Source organism: Bombina bombina, chromosome 2 (assembly GCF_027579735.1).
Source record: "Bombina bombina isolate aBomBom1 chromosome 2, aBomBom1.pri, whole genome shotgun sequence".
Classification (NCBI taxonomy): domain Eukaryota; kingdom Metazoa; phylum Chordata; class Amphibia; order Anura; family Bombinatoridae; genus Bombina; species Bombina bombina.
In genome coordinates, this window is record NC_069500.1 from 1,234,258,325 (window position 1) to 1,234,271,879 (window position 13,555).

Genomic DNA, 13,555 nt, shown 5'->3' on the forward strand with positions numbered 1-13,555 from the left:
CTCCATATTTTTTTTCTCTCTCCCTACATCTAGGCCTAGCTAAATCTCTTACAGCCCTAATATAAAGGCCCTGAAGAGCTGACTACAATATCTGTATACTCATCTCTCTAAACTCTGCAGTTTCTACTACAGCTATCTCCACTAAGAATTTATATGTTATCCACCAATAAAATGCAGGGATAGGGGGGTTAGTGGCCAGAAGCCCTCCCTGTGCTAGCTGCTTATACTGAACAACAAGCTGAGATCCAGTAACCAAGCTTATACCTCTAATTACCCCTACCCCCCATTGTTTCCCCTGGGTAAATACAAAGATTAGCTAACTCTGCCAGCAATGCCCAAAAAAACAAAAATAACTCTGTTGCTGATCATTTCAAACCTAAGGACTCAACTGCTACTAGGGGCTCTGTATCGCCTCACTCATGCCAAGAGAGCTCTGATAGTACTAATTCCTCCATATCCCAACAACAGGAGGAAGAAATGGAACTTATAACCAGGTCAGATATAGTGGATACTTTATCCAAGAGGTTAAATGACCTGCAGGATAACTTGACATCTACCATCAAATCCGCAGTTGCAGACCTCAAAAAAGATCTCGCAGAAATGAGAGAGAGGACTGAAGTGCTTGAGCGCAAGCAGGAGGACTTGGCGATTGAACAGCAGAATATAATCGCCCACTCCCAAAACCTTGCAGATTATGTCTCAGAAATGGAACAGAAGGTGGCGGACCTAGAGGACAGGTCGCGCCGCAACAATGTCAGATTTAGAGGCATTACTGAGGAGACTCTGCAGCCTGACTTAGAGACATTTGTTAAGAAATTTTGTGTCTCACTAGCACCCCCCTCAGATCCAAATGAGTCCATAGGATTCCTAGGGGCAGAAACGCTCCCAAAGATAAGCCTAGAGATGTAATTGCAAGGTTTCACTTCTTTACTTATAAAGAGCAACTCGTGAGGGCAGCCTTTTCCAAACCTCAACTTCCTGAGCATCTGAGACAGATACAAGTATTTCCAGACTTATCACAGTTCACCCTGCAGAAAAGGAGCACCTTTCGCCAGTTTACCCAATCCCTCCGTTCAAGAGGCCTAAAGTATAGATGGGGCTATCCAACTAAACTCATCATTCACCGAGAGGGATCTCTGGTTACAGTGGACTCCCCAGCGATAGGCGAAGATCTTTTGAAACAATGGGATCAAGCAGATAATCATGCTGCCCACACTCCTTTAAGGCCCTCACAGCTAAGGCCTATAGCTGATCAATGGAACCCCCTTCCTCAACGTCCCCAGTCCAGTTAAAGGAATTCAGTTCTCAGGGATTCCTCTCCAGGATAACCTGATAAGTATCCATTTTAACTGTTGTACTTTGCTGAGTATGCTTTTTTTTCTTCCAGGACTATTTTCAGTGACAATTTTTCTTTTTTTAGTAACTGTCTCCCTGGAAGTCACTCTGTGTCTGTGATGCCAGTCGCAAAACCATTCCTGTATACTGTCTACTTATGCTATGGGAGACTCTGGGAAAGAATGTAACTCTTTGCTGGGTATATATATATATATATATATATTTTTTTTTTTTTTTTTCTGTGTTATAACGTATTGTTCTTAAATTTGTTTAGGCAATAAGTATATCATATGGTTTTTTTTTGTATAATACTTTCAACTCATAGTGGATGAATCTAGGATTTGCTTTTCTTGCTAGTTCTTACAGTAAACTCCAATTGGGTTCTTACCAAGGTGGCTACAACTTCCTTGAGAAAGGAGGTAAAGTCCTGGCTCTGAAAAGCAACCCATTGGAGACCCACTGTGTGTGAATACTGAGATATGTCAGTTTGTTGTTAGTTTTTTGCTGATCACCTAAGGTGTTTACATTTTTTTTCCTTTTAAAATGTGATTTATATGCCTCACTGTCATAGTTACTTCTTTTTTTTTTTTTGATAGTTGTGGTCTTGGCTCTGCTTTTGGATCCAGATATAGTAACATGTGGTCTAATATTTAGCCCTTCTGGCTTGTTATACCTTAAATGTGAATTGATTATAGACTGTTATTGTGTCTGGCTCCGGGGTGGACCCAATAGCTAGATGATGCTGAGACCATGCATTATGTAGATACCCACTTTTCCTTACATACTAGATTATTTTAGAATATCCAATGCGAAACCTTTGCAACCTAAGTATTAATATAGATATTTGCTCCTTACCGGGAACTTAAAGTTTAGCCTATATACTTTCACTTATGCTACAAAGTCCCGGCTTTGATTTTTCTGACTTACTTGCTTTATTTATTTATGGTTAATGTATATACCAAATGTCTATAGAGCACCTATAAGTTGGTTTTAGATTTGTTTAGGTAACATTTTAAATGTTTCACTTGTCAGATTATAGACAGAAAGCTTTAAAATGTATGTGTTGGTTCCCTTGCTAGAAGAGACGGTGTACATAGGACATCCTGTGACATCTGATATAGGACTATTTTTGCATAAGTGCTCACCTATGTTGTGGGAGATTTTGGGGAAGAGTGTATTTTTTTGGTTCACTGTTTATAATTTTTAATTTTTCTTCCACAGTTTTTTGTAAAATGTTACAATGTATTGTTTTTAAATTTGTCCTAGCAATAAGTTTACTATATGTCTTTCTTATATAATATTGCTGACTCACAATGGAAGTACCTATGATTGGTTTTCTTTGCCAGTTTCTATAGCATATGTCATCTGGGTCCTTACTAAGGAGACCATAATCCCCTCGAAAGAGGATCCAAAATCCTGGCACTAAGAATAACCGATTGGGGATCCATTGTGCGAGTTTTTGAGACATGTTTGTTGATTGTTAGTTTTTAGTTTACCAAATTGTTCAAATTTTCTCAAAGTGTAATCCATATGTCTCACTGACACAGTTATCATTTTCTGTCTAGAAATTTTTGGATAGTTAAGGTTTTGGCCTTGCTCTTGGATATAGATACAGCAACATATGTCTTTATATATAGCCCTTTTGGCTTGTTATGCCTTATAAGTGATGTTGCAGTGTCTGGCTCCGAGGCGGATCCAACAGCTAGATGCCACCGAGATTATGCACTATCTAGATATCTACTTCTCTTTTCAACACTTATCACACTAGATTAGTCTAAGATAGCCAAAGGGAAGTCTTTGTAACTTAAATATTAAGATAGATATTCACCCTTCACCGGGAATTTATAGATTTGTCTTTATATTTTTACTTATATCACAAAGCTCAGCTCTGAGCCACTTGCTTTATTTATTTATGGTTAGGGTGCAAATTGAATGCCTTTATAGCACTTATATGTTGGTCTCAGGTTTGTTTGATTATGTAATGTTTTAAGTCTTTGTAACTTAATATTAAGATAGATATTCACCCCTCACAGGGAATTTATAGATTTGCCTTTATATTCTCACTTATATCACAAAGCCCAGTTCTGAGCCACTCGCTCTATTTATTTATGGTTAAGGTGCACAGTGAATGTTTTTATAGCACCTATAAGTCGACCTCAGGTTTATTTGACTATGTAATGTTTTAAATGTCTCATTCGTTAGATTATAGATAGATAGATTCGAATTCTATGTTTAGGTCCCTTTGCCGGAGTAGAAGGTGCATATAACCTGGTGTTCAATTGTTGGAAGGCATTAGCCCTGGCACTGAGTCCAAAACATTTGAGTATTATGTTTTTAGATCTTGTAGCCTAAATGTACTTTTGCTCATTTTTATCTTACCCTCTCAAAATAAGGTTTAAAGTCACCTTTCTTATATGTACTAGGATACTATTAGATTTTTTAGGGACATTTAGCCCAGTGACAACCGCAAAATCACACTCTCTTCATAGGCCATGTCCTATTTTAGGTTAATAAATTGCAACTAAATACACCACTGTTTTAGCACTTATGTTTTTAATATAAAATGCTATACATTGGACACTGACTTTCCACATAGATTTAGTATAGACACATAGGTTTTATAAGTAAGCATATGACCACACTTAGGATATTTCCCTTGGTTTCCCAAGACACCTCGCTAGATCTAAAATAACCCTTGCCCCCAAATCCCCTCCCCCCTTCCCCTCCCCTCTCTCCCCCACTGGATTCCACTTATTTACCATTTAAGGGAGGGCATCGGCTCTCCTCCTTTAGCTACACCTAATACACTGGTTACAAATACACATAAATTCATATTTGTTTTCAACTCACCGTTTGCACAGTATCTGCTATCTCAATCCGAGGCCTTTATCTTTTATACCATCTGGCCTCACCAACCCCCTCCCCCTCAATAATACCTAAGTTTACGGACGTAAACTTGTGGATCAATTAGAATCCCTACGTTTCTTAAGAATACTGTTACTCTCTGGTACATCTGAACTCTCAAAATCCATATATTATATCTCTTTACATTTTTAACTTTCCTTCCATATGTTTTTTCTACTTTAGCCTTTTTACTTGTATTTTTTTTTTTTTTCTCTCCCCTTGCCCCATTTTCCATAATGGAGACCTCCATACGATTCCTCACTCTAAATGCTAAGGGCCTAAACTCGCCTGATAAACGCAGTATGTTAACAACATACGGCAAAAGATTAAACGGACATGTCCTATTTATCCAGGAAACTCATTGGATAATAGATAGACCCCAAACATATAGATCGACTCTATACCCAAGCCTGATTACGGCCTCTTATACCGATAAGACAAGAGGAGTTCCAATACTCCTACATAAAGACCTCCAGTTTGAACAAATATACTTAGATAGAGACCCTGGCGGCAGATTCATTATCTGTGTGTGTAAACTCAATGGTACCCTTTTTACCTTAGTTAACTTATATGCCCCAAATCAACAACAATTACATTTTCTATCAAAAGTCCTTAATCTAGCAAAATCGGTGAGACAAGGTCATATCGTAATTGGAGGAGATTTTAATGTCATCTGGGACCCTAAATTAGATAAAAAACTTGTAATGGGTAAATCCATTGACCCTTATACCAGTTCTACAGCAATTAAATTTAGATCCTTATCCGCTAGACATGAATTATACGATGTCTGGTGATCATGTCATCCTGAGGACAAAGATTTCACTTTTTTCTCCAATCCGCACAAATCCTATTCTAGACTGGATTATTTTCTAGTTGATTCTTGGCTCCTCAATGAGGTCACAAACTCACGAATACATATCTGTAGATGGTCAGACCACGATGCGGTTTCTTTTGACATTTTTCCATCAGGGGCTCGCAAGGGGGGGCATTCTTGGAGGTTCCCAAATTTTCTTTGGGAAGAACCAGGATTTAAGGACTCACTTACAAAAGCGATTAATGACTATATACAGTTCAATATACCAGGTCAAACTTCCTTCCAAATCTTGTGGGGGGCATTCAAGGCATATATAAGGGGGGTCTGCATCTCTGAATCAGCTAGAGTCCGGAAGAACAGAGGAGGTCCTTTGGGCCAGCTGGCCATGAAACTGAGGGACATGGAGAAAATCAACAAGGATAATCCTACTAGCTTAATTTCTGATTAAATTAGTGCCCTCAAAAGACAAATCCTCCAACTAGAGCATGATAGAATCAAAGCCAATCTGGCAAAATTTAAGCAAGTAATGTACCATAAAGGCAATAAGGCAAACAAGCTTTTAGCTCGAAAACTTAATGCAAGAACTGCCCACTCTAGGGTTCAAGCTCTAGAGATTAATGGCTCTAGAATTTTAGCTCCCGAGGATATCGGAAATGCTTTCGCTGATTATTACTATCAACTCTATAATCTTACGGAAGCAGAAAACCTTGATACCCCCTCTATCGATAGGCTACAGGAGTTTCTAGACCCCCTTAAGCTTCCTACACTCACAGAAGAGGCAAGGAACTCACTCCTACATCCGTTCTCTACTAAAGAAATTTGTAACGTCATTACCCAACTTAAACCGAATAAGTCTCCAGGACCCGACGGTTTTACGGGCTCTTTCTATAAAATGTTTAAACAACATCTATCATCCCTCCTCTGCCCCTTCTTTAATGAGGTGGCCGAGGCAGGAAGTTTTTCAAGAGAGTTCTTGGAAGCATCTATTATCGCAATTCCCAAACCAGGAAAGGATCCCCTCTACTGTGCCAATTATAGACCTATCTCTCTGATAAATTTAGACGTCAAGATGTATTCTAAGCTTTTAGCCAATAGGATTGTTCATCTACTCCCGGATATCATACAAATAGACCAGGTTGGCTTTACATCTGGCAGGCAAGGTCCTGACAATACTCGTAAACTTTTACAGGTGTTCTCTGAGTCAGCCCGCCGGGAGGTTCCCATCGTGGCCCTGTCTTTAGACACGGAAAAGGCATTTGACAGGGTCCGATGGGATTATATCTGGCAGGTACTTAAATCTTTTGGCTTTCCTCCCCAATTCATTGGCATGGTTCAGGCGCTATATACTGCACAATTTGCAACGGTCAGAGGCGTAGGTTTTAGATCTAGAGCCTTCCCCATTACCAATGGGACTAGGCAAGGCCGCCCTTTTTCGCCTCTGATCTTTGCTATGGTTATGGAACCTCTAGCCCAAGAGATCAGGCATTCTCAAGGCATAGAGGGAGTCAAGATAGGTGAGCAAACAGAGAAAATCGCCCTCTTTGCCGACGACCTGACCATCTTGTTAACTAACCCGAGCTCTTCAATTCCGGAAGTTTTCAGGACCTTAGAATCCTATGGGGTTCTCAGTCTCTATAAAGTAAACATTCTCAAAACGGAAGCTCTAGCAATTAATCTTGATTCCGGGCTCCTCGCCACACTTAAGACCCGCTTCTCTTTCACCTGGCACACAGATCTTATTAAACACCTGGGTATATTTTTAGGCCCTGATATAAATAAGGTTATTAAATACAATTTTGAGCCATTGATTGTAGAAATTAAAAGTCTTCTACAGAGGTGGGATTATAGAGAAATTTCCTGGATGGGACGTATCTCTACTCTTAAAATGGCTATTCTTCCAAAAATTCTGTACCTATTTAGGTGCATACCCTATACGATACCAAAAATCTATCTATCTCAGATTCAGTCTATATTCATTAACTATGTCTGGAGAGGAAAGATTCCGAGGGTGGCGAGCCGTATTCTTCAACTACCGATAAACAAAGGAGGCATAGCTTTTCCCAATATATATCTATACCACGACGCAGCCAGGTTAACTCACATTGCGGCCTGGAGCAATGAGAAAGAGAAACCGGCATGCTTTTTGCTCGAGACTGAGGTTATCCCTAGAAATTTCCTCCTAAAAGATCTAATATGGATTCCTAAGCATAGGCTCCTGGATGCAGCGCTCATGAATAAAATAATCTTAAACAATTGCCGGACATGTCATAGACTTAGACATCACAAAGGACTGGCACCCCATCCTTCTCCTATTCATAGTCTCCAGGGACTGATGATAGGTCTCCCAGATATACATAGACAGGATTGGCTATCATGGAATTTGATCTGTGTTGGGGACCTCTATACCCAGAAGAGGCTATCAACAACTAAACAAATAGTCGCGCAGGTGAAAGAGGCTCCGAGATGGTTAATGTTTGAAAGTTATAGATTGTTAGAATATTGCCAGGCTTGGGGTTTCCCCAAGACACAGCTGAGAGAAAGTACTACTTGGGAGAAACGATGGCAAGCAGGGACTAAGCCTATAAAATCACTTACAAATCATCATCTGCTACTCCTCAGCGACTACAGCGAAATCATACCCTGGCAGATTAAGGCATGGGGACGTGAAATAGACGTCCAAATTACCCCGATGGAAGTGGAACATGCGACAACGATTACTAAATCAGCTATACATTGCATAACTTTCCTTGAAATTTACTTCAAGGTTCTCTTAAAGTGGTATCTAACCCCCCATAAGTTGTCAAAGATATATCCTACAGCCTCCCCGCAATGCTGGAGGGAATGTGGCCAACAGGGCACAGATTTACATATCTGGTGGTCCTGCCCAAAAATTGCCCCCTTGTGGAGAGAGACTTTTCTATTGCTCTCTGACTTGGGTATCACATTACCCAAATCCCCAGCATTAGCCCTTCTGCATATCGGTCTTAGGGAACTACAAAAACCCCAACAAATCTTTGGAGTTGCAATTTTTATTGCAACCAAGATGTGTATAGCCAGGTCATGGAAAAAACTTGAAGCTCCAACTTTAGCTCAGATCACTCAACTCATAGATTATTTAGCGTCAATGGAGAGAGGTTTTTATAACACGACTGACCGTATTGACAAGTACTGGACGATCTGGAGTAGGTGGGTTCTTAAACCTCCTTAGACGCCCAAATGCTTATTATTGTCTTTTTGGTCCCATGGTGGATCCATTATCCCTCTAAGAAATTTCTCTATTTCCCTTTCCCTTTTTCCTCCCCCCCCTCCCCCCCCCCCCCCTTTCCTTTTTTTTTTCTCTTTCTTCTCTCTTTTTCTTCTCCTTCTTTTTTTTTCATATCCTACCGCTGCCTTTTTTCTCTTTCAATTTTTGCTGTTAATTCGAACCTGATGTCCCTACTTAGTAACCTTGTTAGGGACTATCTGTCTCCACATTAGGACTTAACGACAGATGGGACAATGGGAACAGACACGGCAAAAAACTCTTGTGATGCCCTACAATTAATTAATTTGATAAACTAAACTTTATTTTTGAACACATACTAAAGGACATCACCCTATCTCTTGAGATATTTCTCCTCAATTCAGATGTAAGAATGAGAGTAACCTATTAGTTGGCAATTATTCCTATGTCAAAATTCTGTGCCAGTTTGTATTATGAATACCTTTGTATTTTATACTTGAAAAATTGTTCAAAGTCTGTTTTTTACGCTGATTGTTTTATTTGCATCTTCTTTGTACTGATTTATGCTTAATAAAGTTTAAAAAAAAATAAAAAAATAAACTAACACAAATAGTTCAAATTGGACTCTGTTGTGCTCTCTTGAAGACGTACAAGAGATAGCTGAATGTATCATATAATATGGCCTCTAATATATTTCACTATCACTTGAGTAGTTAAAAATATCTGTTTAGTTGAGTCACCACTGGGGTATCCATATAGCCACCTGTTATATGGTATCAGTGAAATTTAATCAGTGTATTTAATTCAGAGAAATGGGTTTGACTATAGAAAATATCCAGTATGTCTATCTGGGTTATGTTAGTAGCACTGAGGTGTCTGGTGTACTCCCCTGATCATATGTCCTCCACTCATATAAAATGGTTGTGTTAAATCATATAAATGAGTGATCTGTTCAGAATATTGTTCTATATACGATTAAGAGAGTTGGGCTTGGATTGGAATAATCATATGATTATTATAGCATACTGTATGTATTTGCTAGATACGGACATGGAGTATGATTCAAAATATTACTAGTTATTAATCAATGATCGCTATTATAAGAGAATGATCATGCCCATAAATTTATGCCTCTATATCGCTCATACAAATATTGTCAAGTATAGAGTGTGTGTTTGTGTTTCCATTATACCAGCATGGTAAACAGTACTGTAAGATCTAGATAGGAGGATTGAATTGCCTCACTTGTAGTTTTGTGAAGATACGATTGCCGTGAGCTGTCTAATACAATTTGCCACTATCACTTGGCATAATGCTCAATGTACCTCCCTTGAAACTAGAGGGCACAACAGAGTCCAATTTTAACTATTTGTGTTAGTTTAGTTTTTATTGGTTTCTTATTAAAAGTTACGTTTTAATCCAACCTGGAATTTGATGCCTTCTAGTCTAGGCATAGAGTGCTAGGTGCGTTCTTTCAGTGGATAGTCTGTTATCCACTAATTCTTTTGTTCATATATTATTGATGCACAGCACCAACCCACATTAATAAATTAAGATGAACTAACCTTTAGCACAAGGATTAGATGCTAATAAAGGAATAGTTAATTGCACACATGTGTGTGGGGACTGCCATTAGTAGTGCCATTGTTAATTGTTTAGTGTAGATACAATTTAATACTCTGGTTAATCCAGAGTTTCACTAAAATAGAGCACATAAACCTTACTATCAATATGGAATCCGCCTGGGACAGGGACAGACAGGCCCGACAAATTAAGAGAACTGGGGACCTACATGAAATCTTTGAAGAAGGGAAACATCAAGGAAGTAACATAATACCAAACACTTTAGATGGACTCTTGAGGGATGCCCATAAAACCATGCTAAGACAGGACAGAGTTTGGTGGAATAAACACTTCTTCAATAAATATTTGGAAAAGAAACTTATACCAAGAGGGCTAAGAATACAGCTCTTTCCAGCCTTTGAATTCAGGGATCAAACACATGTAATAGAATGGGAAGAAGCGCTCTCTGACTGTTCAGCAAAGCTGATGAAGATCCTATAAAACATGACAAAGCTGAATAAGACCTATTGGAGACGAAAATTACAGAATATAACGAAGCGCTAAAAAAGTTTGAATCCAACCCAGAATTTGATCAATTATACAAAACCAAAAAAATCAGAAGGAACTGGATAAATATGAAGATGAATTAAAAACCACCAAACAGGGCAAACTTAACAGAGACATACAGGATTATACTAACAATAGAATCTATAAATGGAGAATCAGGATTTTTTAAAAACCCCACAAGAAATCCCAAGGTGACGATAGTCCAAAGTGACGTATCGGACACCGACTGAGAAGAGGGCAGCTCTACAGATAGTAACCCCCCTAGTGCTACCTCCAATGCATTTATACCTAGAGCCTCCAGTCGTTACAAACGCAAAGATTTTTTAGAATCGGATGGAAAGGAAGGAGAACACGCAGAGGGAGGGGCAAGAAACAAAAGGCCCGCAAGGGGTCGGAATTGCAATCAATCAGAGCAACAGGGCAGTTGGAGGCAATCGAGGAGACCCCCGAGCCCATTCTCCCAAATTCGACTCAATCATTAAACATAATTAATTTATCTCAGATACCCTTAACCAAAGATCATATATCATTACTCTCTAAAGGTCTGTCATTCTGTCCAACAACCAACATGGATAAATTTGAAACCATCAAGGACATACAACTGTATATATGAAAATTAGCTCTTAATAAATTTTTCTCGAATAAAGAAAATGATCCAGGATGGAATGCTGATGAATTGGAAAGTATTCAAAATGTAGAAAATCTACTGGAAGAGTCTGACCCCAGTACATCATATGTATGGAGAAGTTACATAAAGAATAAATCTACATTTATGCCAAGAAACATTAACACTCCACAGTTAGATGTATTTAATGAAATGGTCTGAAATGACATCATGGCACTACAAATATCGCCTACATATAAGAACTTAACATACAAAGAGAGCTCTTCAAGATCTCAGACAAAGAGAAGAAGTTGTGATATGCAACACCGACAAAGGAGGGAACATTGTGATATGGCCACTGGAGATGTACCTCAAGGAGGTACAGAAACAATTGAAAAACCAAAGTTGCTACACAAAACTTCTTCTCAACCCTATGACCGGATATCAAAAAATATATGATCACATGATCAATCAAGCCTTCAAGAAAGGAATAATATCAGAAAAAGAAAAAAGTTCCTTATGGTACCTAACCCGAAAATTGCGACTTTTTATATAATACCTAAGGTACATAAAGATCCAGAAAACCCACCAGGAAGGCCAATTGTATCAGGGATAGAGAGGATATGTTCAAGAATTACCATCATATATAAGGGACACCATGCAAATACTCCAAAGACTTGAAGGAGTAAACCTAAACAAAGAAGTCTGGCTAGTCATGACAGATGTGGAATCTCTTTACACATCAATAGACCACAGTGATGGGATCAAGGCAGTGGAATACTTTCTGGAACAATGCTCTGAAGAAGATGCAGAACATGATAGCTTTATACTTAAACTATTATGGTTTGTACTGAATTATAACTTCTTTATATTTGACAACACATTTTATCTCCAAACCAGGGGGACAGCCATGGGGACAGCATGTGCCCCATCATATGCAAATCTTTTTCTAGGGTGGTGGGAGGCAGAACATGTTTTTACAGATATGAACACCAAATATACTGACATGGTCCCAGTTTGGCTAAGATACATAGATGAAATCTTCTTCATCTGGGAAGGACCTCATGAGCTATTAATGGAATTTCTAAACATCTTGAACAAAAACAACCTAAATATCAAATTGACTCAAGAGGCCAGCCAAAAGGCTATTAACTTCCTAGACATAACTATCTACAAGGATGAACAAGGAGATATCAAGACGGATCTTTATAGGGAAAAGACAGCCACCAATAGCCTCCTATGCAGTATGAGTGCACATGTGTCAGGAACAATTAGAAGCCTACCAACAGGGGAATTCCTCAGAATAAGGTGAAATTGCACTGACAAAGAGATATTTGAAAAGAGAGCCAAAGAACTTCAGGAGAGACTAATTACTCGAGGCTATAGCAAACGTAGTATAAAGAAAGCAAAATTCAGAGCTTCACAGATGAATAGGAAAGAACTATTAAGCAAAAAATCTAAAGTGAACAGCGACATTCCACGACTGATCCTTACACACAATAATCAGACACCACAAGTGATCAATATTATTAAGAAACATTGGAGTATACTGATGACTGACCCTATCTTGAAAAGCAGACTAGGTAACAGACCAGCGATAGGATATAGACGTGTCAAAAATCTGAAAGACATGATCAGTAGTAGTCACTTGAACACCAAAAAGACACAATCCGCATTCAACCCTGGATCATTCCAATGTGGGAATTGCAGTATCTGCCATCACATTGTTAAATCCTCAAACATTGAAGATAGATTTGGAGTCAAACACCCAATAAAACGATATATTAGCTGTAATACAACAGGAGTAATATATGTTTTACGTTGTAGATGTAAACTATTATACGTTGGAATGACCACTCGTAAACTTAGAACAGGACTGTTGGAGCATTTAAGAAATATCCATAATGCAGCTAAGGATCTGGAAAAGGGGAAATCAATAACAAGTGTGGCACTACATTTTCTTAAACATCATCATTCCAATAAAGAAGAATTGGAATGCTGGGGGATTGAGAAAGTCTCTCTGGGTATCAGAGGGGTGGACTTAGAAACAGCTCTCCTCAAAGCAGAAAGTAAATGGATATACCTATTAAACACGGTATATCCGAAAGGAATGAATGAACAAAATAATTACCACGTTTTTCTTTAGACTTAAGAAGGGGTGCAATTTGGTACAAGTTCCAAAACCTTGGACTAACCATAGGAAAAGACATACAGGGATGACAATGCAGTTATTTAAAAATAAGGAATGTTCCATCACTAAGAACTTAATTTATATATGTGGAAACATGACACAATACCCATATTATAAATATTAAGACAATATTAGATCTCACAATTTCTCATTCCACCATTTATATTAACTCTATCCCAAAAAGGTTTTTTCCACAATCACATTAAGTTTTGCACTTTCCCCTTTTCTTCCTCACAAGGAAGTCGTATGTTTTCTAACCCTTTTGTCACTGAATAGGCACTTTATTATTTATATGAATTGAATATCACTTAAGAGTCATAATTTAGTCACGAATATCACATTCAACTTTATGAA